Consider the following 15934-nt stretch of genomic DNA (forward strand, 5'->3'; position numbering starts at 1 on the left):
GAAACAGCTACCTGTCAAATATACAAGGGCTGAATATCTCTTAGTACAAAGACAGCTTGTCAGTGGAGCATCACTTTAACTGCCCATAAATCACTTCTTACAATTTCTGAAATGTGACAGTTTGCTGTTTTTCTTGTGAGTAAATTGAATATCTTAAGATTTTGGACTTGTGGACTAGTGGATACCATTTTTCCACTATTTGCACAAAGTCTATTGATTGAATATATTCATATTAAAGCAATGAATGAATATATTTATATTTCACATTTGTTTATGGTTGCCTCATTATGCAATTATATTATTCACACATGTAGCTAATATAGCCAGAGTGTATGGTTTTGAGGAAGTGGACAGTCATGATGCTTTGTGTTTTATGTGAATAGGAAGATGAAACAAAATTAAGTTTAAAAAATGACCAAGGAGCGAGACAAAGACAAAGATGTTGTCGGGTGGTGGTGGTGTGTGTGTGTGTGTGTGTGTGTGTGTGCCAGGCTGTCGGGAAGGCCTCTCAGAGGTGTCCCACAGTGGCCTGACGCTCTGAGGCATGACCAGGTGTTGCTGCACCGGGAAGCTGTCTGCACACTGTGCTGAATATTAACAAGCCTGACCACACACAAATGGGCAGGCACACATTTTTTTTACACATGCTTTAGGGACACACACAACACACACACTCATATTCAGATACTCAAGAGAAATACTCTCACAGATGTCATGCATACACACATAAATAATGGAATCGAATACTGCTATGTCTATGTGTGTGCATGTATATGTGTATAAGTCTCTCCTCACCACACTCTTGATACCATGTGGACACACATTGACATTATGCATTCCCCAGCCCCCCACCCTAACCCTAACAATCACAACTAAACCCTTTCCCCTAACCCTAACCTAAACCTAATTGTAATCTAAAACTTAAAATAAAGTCTCAACCCTGAAACAGGCCTTTGAAGAAAAGCGCCCTCACACTGTTGGTTATTGGTTAAGTATTGAGGTCCTCACTATGTAGGTAGCACAAGTACATACAAACACACACATGCAGACAAAAGTCAAGGATTAAGACCGAAATCCCCCCTCCCCACTTCCACAATATTGTGGTAATGTAGTCAGAGGATGAGGTTTTTCTCAGCTCCCGTTTTCTGCCTCTGATTGATGGAGGAGTGAATAACATTTAGCTGTCGGTATCTGCTGCCAGAACACTCCTCTGAGACATTTATTCACACAGACCCAGAAAGCTGTGGCAATCGAGCGAGCACACACGTGTAAAGATAGGCGTGGACATGATGCCATAAACAGAGACACATGTAGAGTAGAGTATGACTGAATACACACACACACACACACACACACACACACACCACACACACAGACGCAGAGATCAAACCAGGACTTATGAGTAATGAGGCTTCACATATACATAAAGTGCATATTTCTGTCTTTACATGTATGCAGTGTTATATTCGTGCTATGTCTTTCAGTGTTTTCATCATTGAGAGGCAGCATGACTTCATTAGTGCCAGAGGCAGCTACCCTCAGATTACAGTAAACCCTGTGTGTGTGTATGTGTGTGTGTATAATCCCCCAGCATGCACGTGTTCACTACAGTAGGCTGTGCTGCTGCTGTATGTTACATGTTTTTGTAGGTTTCAGAGTAAATCCTCAGTTTGTAGGTTGGAATTACTCAACATCTCCCACTTGTAGAGGGATGTTGGGATTAATGTCCCTGGATTATTCCTCCTTTAGATCCTTGTGTGAGTGTTTGATATGCAGATGGTGGTGTGCTGCACATGTACCGTACCGTGTTCTTTGTTAGGTAATTGTATCGATTACCATGCACAGCATGTGTCCTATTTTAAAAGCCTTTCTTGCTTTGTTTGTAGTCTTTAGCTGGGAAGAAGATAGAGAATACACTCCTGGGGTGAGTCATGGGGGAATCTCAACTGCTTGCTCGAACAAGTTGATATTTGCAGACATTGGCTTTTAATATACACCAACCAAGTGACATGTTGTATACAGTTAACAGTATGAGTGAAATTTGCTCAGGCTCACACAAATCCTATCCTTGAGGATATAGATTAAAGGGGTATTCCAGCGAATTAGTATTGGACTTCCATAAAGCTGGGGGGACTGGCAAGCGAGAGATTAGAAAAGCAGAAATTGTCAAAATGCATGCAGCAGTTTCATAAATGGGTCAAGCTCTAAGAACACTTTCCATAATGCAGAATATTGGTCCTCCTTAACCAACCATTCTTAAGAAGACATTTCTTCATAAAAGTCAACTCAGTCAGTTGGCATTCTTGAATTAATTGTCTCAAATTTTCTTTTCAATGTTTAGTGTGAATGTGCACACACCACTGCAGTCGCATGCACTTTTATGGGAATAGTCTGGGCATTTATCTATTTTAATTAGGTTAAACTGACACTCCCTTTGAGGCCCTATGAGCTGAAACTCACTACAGAGGAAAATATTGATTAAAGCAACTAAAGTCCCACAAGACATTGCACAATTGTTCAATACTCAATACAACTGATCTTTAGTAAAATGGGTGGTGTGTCTCTTTAAAAAGAACAAAACTTGGTAATGTAAATTATTCAAGTCAGTTCTGCAGACTTTTTCTACAGGAAAATAGATTTAACATATTTGGTACTGTATGGTGTCTTTATCCACATTAATATATTAAGGTCTTTGTGAAAAGGCTGCCTTTCCCCCCTTTTCACCTGGTTCTATTCTCATCATTGTTTTGGTATCTGTTTAATCCTTAATTCAGTACAATGTTTAATTTTAGTTGAAAATTATAAAATGATTTATATAAATGGCAAATGCCTGTAGTTATTTATGGGTTTATAGTTTTGTGTTTTGGTTCCGACTGTGATTATGGAGTTAGTTCAGCTGCTCACCAGTTTCATTAAGTTGAATTTATGCAGGTTTACCTGATTGGGTCCTCTCAGCAGGGAGAGGCTGGACACTTCTAATGTGAAGGACAACAGGTAAGATAGTTCTGCAGTAAATAACATTTGTGTAATATTTGGGTTGCTTCTAGTAAGGTGTGCCCATAACAAAATATACATATAGTAATGACGGCAGGAACTGATGTCAGTAAATACCTTGTATTATGTTAAATTTAGTATTAAATTGTGCTTTTCAGCTTAGCTCACCCTATACTTACCTGAGCAGGTGGTAGGTTCCATTTAGGTGAGGCTGAAATGTATAAGGGGCTCCAGTCTCAATGGGGGGCTAGGCTAGGAAGTGGCTCTGAGGCAGCAGTTTGCTTTTGTTAGATTTTTTAATTTGCCTCAGTTTAATGTGACACTGAAAACCGGCCAGCTCCCTGACGCACATTGGGTGCGAGGGCCCGTTCACTGCTGCTTGCAGCCCTAGTTCCTTTTAAGATCTTTAGATAGCAAGCTATGCTGAAGTCAACTAAACATCTGGCGAACAAAAAAACATATTCCAATACAATACAATAATTCCAAAGATGCTCTAATTTTGCAGTTAGAGTGGGGGGAAGTATTGTTTTTATTAAGATAGCGCATGGCTTTTATTTCCAGAGCTCATTGGTTTCAGGTATGATTGAAAGATTTATGTAGATTTGACAGGAGAGACGGTGTAGTGGGCATATAAACTGCCATTTTCTCTTCCCTTTACCCATAAAAAGTAGACCGTAAAGAGTATGCGTGTTATAATTTCTGTTCCCAGCCTGTCAAATGGCCTCTTTGCCTCATCTCTTTCACAGCATTCCAAATCTAAGCAGCTACAGATTTAAAGCAAAGTAATGATTTCTGACAATGCCACCTGTTTGAGGCTTTAAGAGAATCTTCTCTATTGAACAAACCCAAAGCTGTAAATCCTTCACACAGTAGAGAACCTCACAAAGTCTTTGTGATTGAAAGGACAGATTGATAGCCTTTTGTGTCTGTGTTTTGAGGTTTTATCGATACTTTAGAAGGAATAGTCATTTCCTCTTCACATTGATTTAGTGAGGCACATGATATGTGAATGTGAGTGTGTGCATAGTGTTAGTGTCGACTTTGAAAAAGCTTTTCTGCCTCCAGTACAACTCTGCTCGTATGTACAACAAATGCTTCCACCTCATTCTTAAGCTTAGATATTTAGAATACATTTAGATTCAGTACTTTTTATTAATCTCACTTCCTATGATAAGCTATGTGCAATAGTCACAAATAAAGCTTTTTGTTCAAAATTGTGTCAGTTGGGTATTTCATTTCAGCTTTACAGTACTGCTGCTTCCCCGTAAATGCTGGTTGGAACACTCACGTCCAGTTGGGTGTAAATACCGCAAGCTGCCAGCATCAGTGGATTAAATGTTATGTTTACTGCTTGTGTTGACAATTTCAGGAATCTTAATAATGCCAGACGGGAGATGTCATAGCTTGCAAAAAATCCCACATATTCTACTTACATTTACCTCAATAGGTTGTCATGAATTATCTTTTTCTATTTTGCAGTTCACTGGAATCAGAAAAATCTGTTATGACATGAATAGCTCATGTTAGTTAAGATAACAGATCTGGTGCTGTTTTACACAACACTAATTTGAGAAGTGGAGGTATAAAATATGAAATAAGATTGTCTCCTTGTGTTGTTGTTTAAAAGGATGGGTTTCTAATTGACTTTTGAATTTACGTGTCAAGGATTTTGTTGGTCGACTGGAGACTCTGCAGAAATAAAGCTGTAAGGTTGAGAATAATCAGACTTTTTATTGAAGATCATACCTTTTATAGTTGAAGTGCAAGCATTACAGGGGAAGCTTTAACATTAGCAGCTGTGTAGATAGAATTCCCCCCCAAAGTCAGGCTGAAAGTCAGATACTGGGCCAAGGGTCAAATATTGATTTCCAGGCAAACACAACACTGGGCCGGCCCACAGAGGGATGACGAACGTCAATATCGGTGTTTTGTGTCTTTTTAAATAAATCAGTCAGCTATATTTACCACCTTTCATAGTAATATCCCATAATAAAGACAAATAAATGTGGAGTAAACACTCAAAGAGAGTTCTGTAGCACTTGGTTTGGGCCGTTCAATGTTCACTTAATTATTATACAAAAAATGTTGTGTAAAGGTCAGATGACATTCTGCAGAGTTGCTGAGTTGACACAGAATATGTTACCCTAACCCTGACCTTGACCTAAACAGTGGAATGGAGGCTCAGTGGTTAGCTTTAATGCAATTAAGTCCTGTCCAGTTTCAACATGAAAACAGTCCATGCTGGTACTTCGGTAAAGATTTTGTATGTGACCCAGACCTATGCCTAAAAAAACAGTTAATATTAGACTTCAACAGGGGGCACACAAAGGGTAAGTAATGGCCAGATAATCATGATATAATGAGGGACTTCTCAGTAACTACTCTGTATATTCTTTCACTTATCTAGGGGCTGCACAAAAAAAAGAGTAATGCATGATAAAAGGACACCTAATTGTTGGTCATATATATTGTGTTGCAATGTCAACATGGCCAATGCTTCAAATAATGTAGTAAACATATACACGGTCGCCCATAAACTTGGAATATATATATATATTTTTTTACCTCTTTCCATGAAATGATTGTGACAATGTGATTTATTCTTCACAGATACAGTGTATATCTTCTCAAAACTTTATTAATCAATCTCTTCCAAACATATCACAATGAAAATGAAACCACAATTAACATAGGATTGTGTCTAAAAAAAGAAAATTATTCCAACTTTTCAGCTGTTCTGAACACTGTTTGCAACAGTGTTTTTTTACTGCCATCAGTTTGTGTCAGTTTGTGTTTTTTATACATGTTCATCTGCTGCAGGCCAGTTACTGCAGTGTTTACATTAGAAGGGCTGCTGTTGTTTATTTCTCCCTGATTTCAAATCACATTATATATATATATATATTTATCCCAGGCTGTTCTCTTGACTATATAGTCCCTGATTCAAAGTTTTTCAGGAACTGCATATTAACAATTATGTTTTATACACTTACACTTTATATACCGCATTGTAAAGTGTTACTCTTTGGAACTATCATTCAAACGTTGGCTAGAATGTTTTATTTTATTGGTATTTTATTTATTTTAGATTTAGATTTATTCAAACTTTAAATTCAAAGTATGTGTGCCAAAATGATCCAAACTTAAACCGTATCTGACCAGTTACATGTCCAGTTTGTGACCAAACTGCCTGTGTGGAGCTATATACAGTCTATGGTGTGGAGGCATAAATGTGGTGTTATCTGGTAAATGCAGTTTGTCACTTTGATGTGAGTCAGCGGAGGCATCATGAAAGAAACCACATCAATCCTCAAACACAGTTTATGATGCGTTGCACTTTTAGAACTTGATACATCCTATGGCATAATTAATCACTTTGCGTTACATCTTGTTTCAAAACAGACTGATTTGAAAATTGACTTTGAGTTTGTGATGATAAATATGAAGCCTGTTAACGATGCAGCAGATCTTTTTTTGATGATTCATTAGAAATTAAACAATATTTTCTTTAGGTAGTGTGATCTATCACTGCCATGTGTTTGATTAGTGCCAATGTCACTAATGATCCCTGGCTTCACAACAGTGGCACTTGTTAATACATCAGTGTAGGTTTCTGTGATAATGTGTATATGTCTGTGCTTTGCAAATTACTTCTATTCATCACATGCTTGCTGTCCCTGTGTGTGTGTGTGTGTGTGTGTGTGTGTGTGTGTGTGCGTGTGCGTGTTTGTGTGTGCTTGTGATTGCACTCAAGCTTGTGTCTCTGGCCTACACCCGGGGTGATGCTGTCGAGGATAGGATGTCACAAGACATTACATCACTTCTAATCTCCTTAAATCTCCTTCCATCCAGTTGAGGAAGTGTAGGCGGCAATAATGAAGAAAGAAAATGCCACCTCTAACCAGGAACACGCCTTAGGCTCTGTGATGATGTCTCACGATGGAGAGATGACCCCAAAAGAGTCAGATTCTCACCTCCCACACTCTTCAATATGTAATTCAGAACTGACTCATGTTTCCAGCTGTGAGTTACATCACGTTCAAATCTTTTGCGGTCAAACTGCTGCAGAATGAAATCTGGTGTGAATCTCATGAGAGTTTCTGTACTTGTCAATGCAGGTAAGTGTGAAGAATGTAACCTCCGTGTTTGGTGTGCTACCAAAATGATCAGTCTGGTCAGTTTGAGATTGTCAAATACTAGCAAGCCAGAGAGCAGTAACTTCCTGGAGTCTTTGGTAGTTGCGTGGCAACATTTCCCAGATGAGAAGGTCCTGAACACAACTCCTTGTAAAAAAAGCAAATTGTGGTTTTTACTAGGGCTGCAACTGACGGTCATTTTTGTATCTAATAATTTATCAGTTAGTTTGTGGCCAAAAAAGTTAACTTCATGCCCTGTCTACAAGACAATGTACACCCAACTTAACTCTCTTGGGCCTTACAGCAAAACATACCGACTGTGTTATTACACATACAACTGTCCCTCAAAACAACGTAGGAACAAATTAAGGCCAACGGGACATGTAATATCAAGTTAAATATGTCTCCATATTAGATGTGTAAGTCTTAACAGTTTTAAAATGTCTCTGGAAACATGGCTGAAGGATTATCAATCATGCGATCATTGATCTTTGTATAAAGAACACCAAATTTATTTATGTATCTTGTATGATGTTTACTCTATAATGTTGATGATGCTGTTGTTGTCTTGTTTCTACTATTGTCTGTAATGTCTAGTATGTGTTTATTTTCCTTTTTATCTCCCTGCCCTATGATGGCGTATTAGGGTCAGGTATGAAAAAAAGAAAAAGAAAATAGGTACCCGGGGGAGGGAGGTAATATTTCAAGAAAAAAAGTTGCAAATTTACTAGATTTAAAGTAGCAAATTTGTGAGAAAAAAGTTGCAGATTTATGAGAAAAAAGTGGCAAATCCACAAGAAAAAACTAGCAGATTTATGAGGAAAAAAAGTCGGGAAAATTGTGTTTTGTATTTGTCAAGGAACCTGAACATACCACAGGCGCCGCAAATCTGTGGCTTTTTCTCGCAGATTTGCCACTTTAATCTTGTAAATTTGCTAATTTTTTTTCTTTCTCAAAAACCCCCCTCCCCCGGGCCCGTTTTTTTTTTTTTTCTAATATGCCGTCGTACTGCCCAGGGACCACTGATGCAAATTAGCTATTCAGGTAACTCTGGTATAGAACCTTTTCTGTACATGGTCCCTGTTAACTAAACCAATAAACTTAACTCAAATCAACTAAATTAAACATGAAAAAAAATAAATAATTGTTAAAAGTGCCATAAATAATTAAATAATAGAATAATTAAATAATTACTGTATATAATAGTAACTTAAATAATCAAAATTACCCAAAAATGTATTGTACACATTAAATAAGGTTACAACCATAGACTGTGTTACAACAGATTATTTAACTGTTATCGAACTCTTATTAAGAAAGATTTGGTACTACTACCACTGGTGTAATTCCCCAAATTGCCATTTGCTACCTTTACTGCTGGTCGCCCATTATTCGCACCGCCCCAAGAAATCACATGCCATAAAAACACAAGTTGTTTTGAGAATTTGAACAAAATTCCCAAATACTGTTCTGTATCTTTTGGTTATTTGTCCTCTTTAAGCCTGGCAAGAGTATCATTTCATAATTAAAATGGCCCATTTAGCACGTCAAAGTCTATAAAAGAGAAGAAAGAGGCATCTATGTCAGGCTATAGAGCTGTTACTCCACTCCAGGCTGATAGATCACCTGCAGCAGCATCGTTGCCTTTGTGACATTTCACAGTCCTGAGGTTGATATGTTGTTTCTATTTGAATTCTAATATTCTGATACTTTAACACATGCAAAGCAATCCGTCTCTAAATTTTAATAACAAAATATTAAGAAAACAGCGCGCATGTATCAGGTGCAACATGTCGGCCTATTGTGCGTCATTCATTATCAGGGCAGAAGGCGAAGTTATTTGTTTTATGTCTCAGCAAGTAATGGTATTATTACTCCTGAGAGTTTTCACTCACAGCTATAAATATGACATGGCAATCAATATGTGTTTTAATCTAATCCTGTGATATTTATGAGACAGAATGGGGCATCCTTTGTCATATTTGTCACTACCTGTTGTGCCCATAAACCAATAACACATCTTGCATTGCTTTGTCAGGGTGATAAATTATAGCGCGGCTCCCCAGGTAGGTAAATGCTTTTCACTACACATTTGTATTAATTGAATCTACAGGAGTGAACTCTTTCTATAACACCCCCCCCCCCCCCCGTTCAGATTTGATCTCTAAACATGAATTAGATTTGTACAAGAATTTGAAAATTTGTACTCAAATTCTCAATGTAAATAATGTTGTATTATTCAAAAACAAAAAAATGGATGATTCTTTAGTTCTGTTTTTACATGTGACTTCTACTTCACTCCTTCCAAGCCTGAGATTTGTAAATGTGTGCGACCATCTGTCTCTAACTGAAGGTTTTTTCTTTTGCCCAGGCTCACAGAATGTCCGCTGCCACAGGGGAGCAACGGAAACAATGATGACATGGTGCAATGCAGCTGCAAACGTTTCTCTGCTGTTTCTAACTTCTCTGACAACAAACAGAAAGAGCCTTGCCTACTTTTTCACAACTTTCCTGTACAGAGGGACTGCCAGCTTATTAGCACTGCTGACACTATAACCTCCATTCCTTGGGAGGGTCACACCTAGGCGTGAATGTGTAATTCAGAGTTGCCAAAAAACCTGCAAGGAAACCTGAGCAGCCAGAGGAGCCCCAGAGAGAATATGCAAAGTCTGCATGGAAAACAGTTACCCATAGACTGTACAAATAATGGACATAGTGACCATGACGCCACCCATTGGTTTGTTGCCCATTTGAGGCATAGTGTTACACTCGTTGCCATCTTGTGTCGCCATCTTTTTTTCGGAAACGAGGAGTAGACCATATTTGGAATGTGGAGGAGTGAGAGGGATATGGGGACACTGACTACACGCCTCTCTAAACCGGCAACCTGATTGAGCGAAGTCCCTGCTAATTCATGTTAGCATTAACTGGGATGTTAATTTTGGCTAGCGAAAATAACAAATAACATAAACAAAATGTATGTTACTAACCTAAGAAAAATGATCAGTGACTCCTTGGAGTGTCTGTTAGTACAACCAAACACTGATCAAGGAACTTTTAATCAACAAAACGTTCAAATAAACTTTCATTAAGTGGAAATACAGTAAAATGCTCGAAGTTATGATGAGACCAAACCGCTAAACGTCCTTTTTTCTTATACAGCTATATATATATATATATATATATATATATATATATATATATACATATATATATATATATATGTATATGTATATATGTATATATATATATATATATGTATATATTATATGTATATGTATATATGTATATGTGTATATATATATATACACACACATATATAAATAACTTCATTGACACAGTGCCGTGGATACACATTGCTCTGCTTCTTTTCTGATACAATCAAAGGTAGCCACGCCCCAAATCATACAATTCTTTATCAGCTATTTTCTTCTAAATGGGGCCATTATTTATACTATTAATATCAAATTGCCTTGAAGAATACTTTTTACTAGCAATTGAGACCATAGTGTTATCCTAAAAAATTCTGAGGTAATAAATCAATTGAGAAGTTTTCTCATTTTGTATTGAATTGAATGGACCGAAACTTCCCCGTGTTGGAATTTTTGGTAGAATGCAGCTTAGCACTTCCTGGTTTGAGGTTGCAGCCTGAGTTTATCTCAACCACACAGAGAAGCATTGCTGCAGCGTTTCTCTATTCAACAGTAAGTAAACATTCAATTCACAAATTATATATTCCGTTTGTTGTTAACATTACAATGGATCGATGTCACAATCTGTCACGTTTTTAGTAAAATGATCGTAATCCATATATCTGCATTGTCAAACAAGCACATGATATCACTCTCTGTACACATTAAGATATGGCATCAGTATTCTCCAAACACATTTGCAAATAAAACATTTTTGCAAAATATTTGGCCCAGACCCCATAGCTCTGCACCCTATCATTGCCACGTCTCTTTATATCAAGCAAAGAGAAAGCTTGTGCTTGTTTATCATTAATAAGCACATTTTAATGCTTCATCTATGTTAATTGCAACAGAACCCTTTGAACATGCAAGCCTGGGAATCAATTTCATTTCAATTGATTTAATATTAGCTTATTTGCCGAATAGCTATGTAGTCACAATGTTGTCACACAGTCCTTTAGAATATGCAAATTAAACGGATGACTAGACAGTTTATTTTTGGCACAGGCTTATTTCTGGCTTTAAAACGGTTGGTTTACTAGTCTCAGCTGAATTGTCCACATTTGATGTCTGCACAGGGGGGGTTTGGAGCTACAGTCAGTCCAGTGATGTCAAAGTATAGTAGCACTTACTGCAAAGTGATTGTTTGGAAGTGCAGAGCAAAACACTACAGCAATCATCAGCAATCAGCACAGACACACAACAATAATCTTGTGTGTTGTTTCTGACAGGAGTTTATAATGACATTGATCGTAAGGATGCTGGAACATGAAGATGATGGTGATAAAATAACTGAAGGGAATCCAAGTGGTGGTACCGTTTTGCTTATGTAAAGTATTACATGGATTTCCTCAATGCAGGTGTCAAAATGTAGAAACCACACAAAGACCCTGTGACAGTGATGATAGTGGTGATGGCAGCCATAATGATGCCTTGCCATAAGCTGTTCAGAGCCTATTTTTTAACTGATCCACAGTGATTGGATCTCCAACCTGACCTAATCCGACCCCTTAACAGGAAATGGATTTTCCATAATGAAATTCCACACTGAACTAAACCCAGGCAATGAGACTCATTGACTGGCGTGTCGGAGCGCACTCACATGGAGTCTTCTTTCAGCCCTACAAATCTGATCCACCCAGTCATGCTTTGGTAACCATTTCTGCAGAGATGTTTCAAATGTCTCACTGTTTCCTTGGAAACAGCATTACCTGCGTGCACTGTCAGGACTGGTTACCACTGATGTTCATGGATAGACTCCCTAAAACTTGGGATGTCTCTAAAAACACAACCTCCCCACCACTGTCCCTGTAGAAAAAGGGCTGTAGAAGCTGTCTTGGTATTTTTTGCAATCATCACATCAGTACCATCAGGTGAGAATGGTTCCTGAATAGAGATTTCACTTAAAAGCCTACCAATGCTGGATACAACTATTTATTCTATCCTGTAACATATACAATGAAGGCAAAATAATATATTACAAATATATACAAATATTTTGACTTAGTTTCTGCATAAAAAATAATTTTGATCACATTTCTAGTGAGAAATATGTGTTTAATAATGTTTTATTTTCTAAATATTCACTCAGTGAATGTACATAATCACTTTGTATGTTGGAATAGCCACGGGATATGACTGTCATTAACTTGCATTGTAGCGAAATCCGTGTCAGTTTCACGGAAATTTGAGTTATTCCGTGGCTATTCCACGGATTTTGAGTTAAGCAAATCCGTGGCTATTTCACGGATTCCTGTGAGACCATGTTGGCTATTATCATCATTCTTAAGTGTATTCATTCTTCTTAACGCCCTGGACAGGTTGGCAGGGCAGACATAGAGACAGACAACCATTCACACACTCATTCACTCCTATGGACGATTTAGAGTCACTATTAAACCTAAGCTGCATGTTTTTGGACTGTGGAAGGAAGCCGGAGGACCTGGAGAGAACCCATGCTGACTAGTGGTGGGAACGGCAGTTCTTGTCAGTGTGCTGAATCTTTAGAATCCGTTCATTGATGAGTACAAAAGATTCGTACACTGAATCATTCAGTACTTAACCGGAGCTATGACTGTGAATCAGTACTCACTAACTGAAACGGCTGAGCACTCTGTTCTGCTCGCTAAGTGAACTTACAACGACCATACCTGAATAAGCCAATGACCTGAGAATTAAGTAGGATAAAGCAGTTTGCAAACTCAAAGTTGCAACAACAATTATAAAACACACAGAAATACAAGAGTATTAATTGGAGCAAAACTAGCTTACTGTATCAAACCTTGCTAGCATGAATTACTAAGTTTAATTTTATCCAAAACTTATTTAAACACAAAAATACTTAAATATGCAAGATTACTGTGAAAACTAACTGTATGTCTCTTCAGGGGATGCTAAAACATAAAACAGTGAAATCCTTGACGTTATCTTTACAGTATAATCTCATTTGATTTAGTTTTACGTTTGAGAGGAAGTCTCTTTTCGTCCTTTCAAAATAAAAGCCAGCAGGAAACTGTGAATTACAGAGAGCCGAAGCAGAGCAGCCAGGTACACTGAAAATAGAGAACAAAAAACTAGAGCTGACTCCTTGGAATTTTATTTATACGTCTGTCTCCTTCAAAAAATGTTTTTAAATGACCACAGCCATACTGTAATTCACAGGACCACATTAAGTCCTTGTCAGGTAACGATAACAAACTGTAAGAGGCCTTTGAATAAATGACTGAACTGCAGAGCAGAGTACAGTCTGAGATAAAGACAATCCTATGAATCCAGATGAATAAGATATGTTACAATATTCTTACCCGTGATCAGCTGGATCTCATCTAGCGCAGTCCTCTTTTCTTTCATCTCAAGCTGCTCATCCATATTCCACTTTCTGGAGCAGCTCAGTTTCAAGCACCAACGATAATGGACCTTTTTGATAGAGATTTATAGCGATTTCCTTACAAAGAGAAAAGAAAATGCATTGTGAAAAAGTGTCATTGCCCGTTTTTGTGCAAGTAATGTGTATGAATGTGAGGTTGTTTCACATCCATTGATCAAACGGCAGCCCAGCAGCTGCAGAAGTGGTAATATCTGCTTATCGCAGCATCCTGCCCATCATTCAGAGGCTGTTAGCGAGCTGGAGATGCAAGGCTTATCTAACCTCCAAAAGACATGACAGACAGCAGCCTGAGCCAAGGCCGGCTGCTGCAAAACTGTCAAGCCGGTAAAAGGTTCTGCACCAAATTAATTTCCCACCCTACCTCGCCCTTACCTCTCAACTCCTTCTACACTTCTCTTTTATGGCTGCAAAGCTATCAGAGTCTGCAGGTGTTGCAGATGTTGGATATCTTGAAGTGTAGTGGACTGGGATTCAGGTCACAATCTTGTCTTAATCTCTCCTTCAGACATATTTTGTCATTAATGCAGAAGAAGGGTATAACCTAAGTCTTTAAACTAGTGTCTCAATATCTGTCTATAACCCTCCCAACCCCTTTCTCTCTTTTGTATTCCCAGTCTATCAAACCGTATCAGAGCAAGGTGTTGTTGGTGTTGCTATACCTTTCACTCAGTAGTAGCAAGATTTGTCCCGTTGGGATTGCACAATTTGATGATATATCAGTCACTCAAATATAGGTTTTCCATTTCTGTTCAACACAAACACTTAAAACCATTCCTTGTGATGAAATGCAATGCATCTATTGTCAGTGTAGATCCAAAGCGGGTGAACACTGCAACCACTTCAGAATCTTCACAGACTTCACACTGAAAGCAAAACATCTTCAGTTATAGATTCAATCAGCAAGTCATCACACAAAAGAAGCCACTCACAAATGCTTTCCAAAACAACCCATATGACCATTCCAATAAATAATTACATTTGTTGTCTTGCTACCAATCGTCAGGAAAAGTGTCAACATAAGCTGTTGTCTTGGATGATCTCTGGACAATGTCTGGGTTGCCCTTTCACACAGGACATGGATGGACCTGGAGGGACCTGGATGGACCTGCACCACTCAAAGCGCTTTACACTAAAGACTGCACTCATTCACCCATTCACACACATATACATACTGGTGGCAGAGGTGCCACCTGCCACCAGTGGGAATACATTCACACACCAATGAACGCAGCATCGGGAGCAATTTGGGGTTCAGTCTCTTGCCCAAGGATACTTGACATGTAGGATGCAATGGTCAGGGATCCAATCACAGACCCTCCGATCAGTGGGCCACAGCCGACATTGTTCATGTCTGAAATGTCACCTGCTGGAATTACTTCATTTGGTTTTGGCGAGGGGGGAACACCTGGGATCCAGTGAAAACGTTTCGTTTATGTAGCCTGTTCATAATTCGGTCATCAAAAAAGGAAGTCTCTTGTCATTCCTTGAAGTGATTATCCCAAGTTTGACATTTTCATTGTCATCTTTGTGTTAATGATCTTAACCCTCGGATGTTTTTCTTCTTCTGATCTCCTGCCAGCCGCAGGATGCCATAATCAACACAACCACTCGCTCACTGTGAATTTGCCGCACAAAGACCGGCTCTATTCAAATATGGGCTAAATCCAACATTATACTTTATACTAGGGAGCTGGCAGGGTGAACTCAATTTATTGCCCCACCAATTTGGGCATTTACATTCTCACATAGAGCTGTTCTTGGAAATGTCTGCAGAAGTTCAGGGTTGCAGTGCATAAATAAACAACCAGCGCTGTCATTTTTCTGGACAGCACAGTCTTGATCCAATGTGCTCTTCCATTGCAGCTGTTTGGAAACCCTAATGGTCCCGCACTACTTCACTGTGACTGATCTCTTTTTGTAAACTGAACCACGATATTTAGAGCTTTTCCCTGTTTTTCTGTCATTGGTGGCATCCCCCTCTCACAATAAGTATGCTGTTTGTTCTGTCCAACACTTATATTGTTGTGTGTGATGATCGCTGCAGCCTCTAGGGGCTCCTAGCAGGGCTTTAAAGTTTCTATCGTGTTATGTTTTCCTTCAGTGTAAATAGTCAAGAGCTGAAACCATATCCATATCTTCCTCCTGTGTTAACCACTGGTGGGGGGAAGGGGGGAGAAAGTGCGGAGGCAACAGGAAACCAGAGCAATGATTTTCAAACCATTAAT

The 15934-nt window shown here is 38.6% G+C and overlaps 1 long non-coding RNA gene across 1 annotated transcript in view; it reads right to left on the minus strand.

Annotated features, from left to right (window-relative positions):
* The window catches only part of LOC131984762 (uncharacterized), a 101819-nt gene that overhangs the window by 38154 nt on the left and 47731 nt on the right, over positions 1 to 15934 (minus strand). Inside the window, exon 3 of the long non-coding RNA XR_009395593.1 lies at positions 13627 to 13766. This is a non-coding gene — a long non-coding RNA (uncharacterized LOC131984762). The remainder of the gene's footprint in view (positions 1 to 13626; positions 13767 to 15934) is intronic.

Source organism: Centropristis striata, chromosome 2 (assembly GCF_030273125.1).
Source record: "Centropristis striata isolate RG_2023a ecotype Rhode Island chromosome 2, C.striata_1.0, whole genome shotgun sequence".
NCBI classification, from domain to species: Eukaryota; Metazoa; Chordata; class Actinopteri; order Perciformes; family Serranidae; genus Centropristis; species Centropristis striata.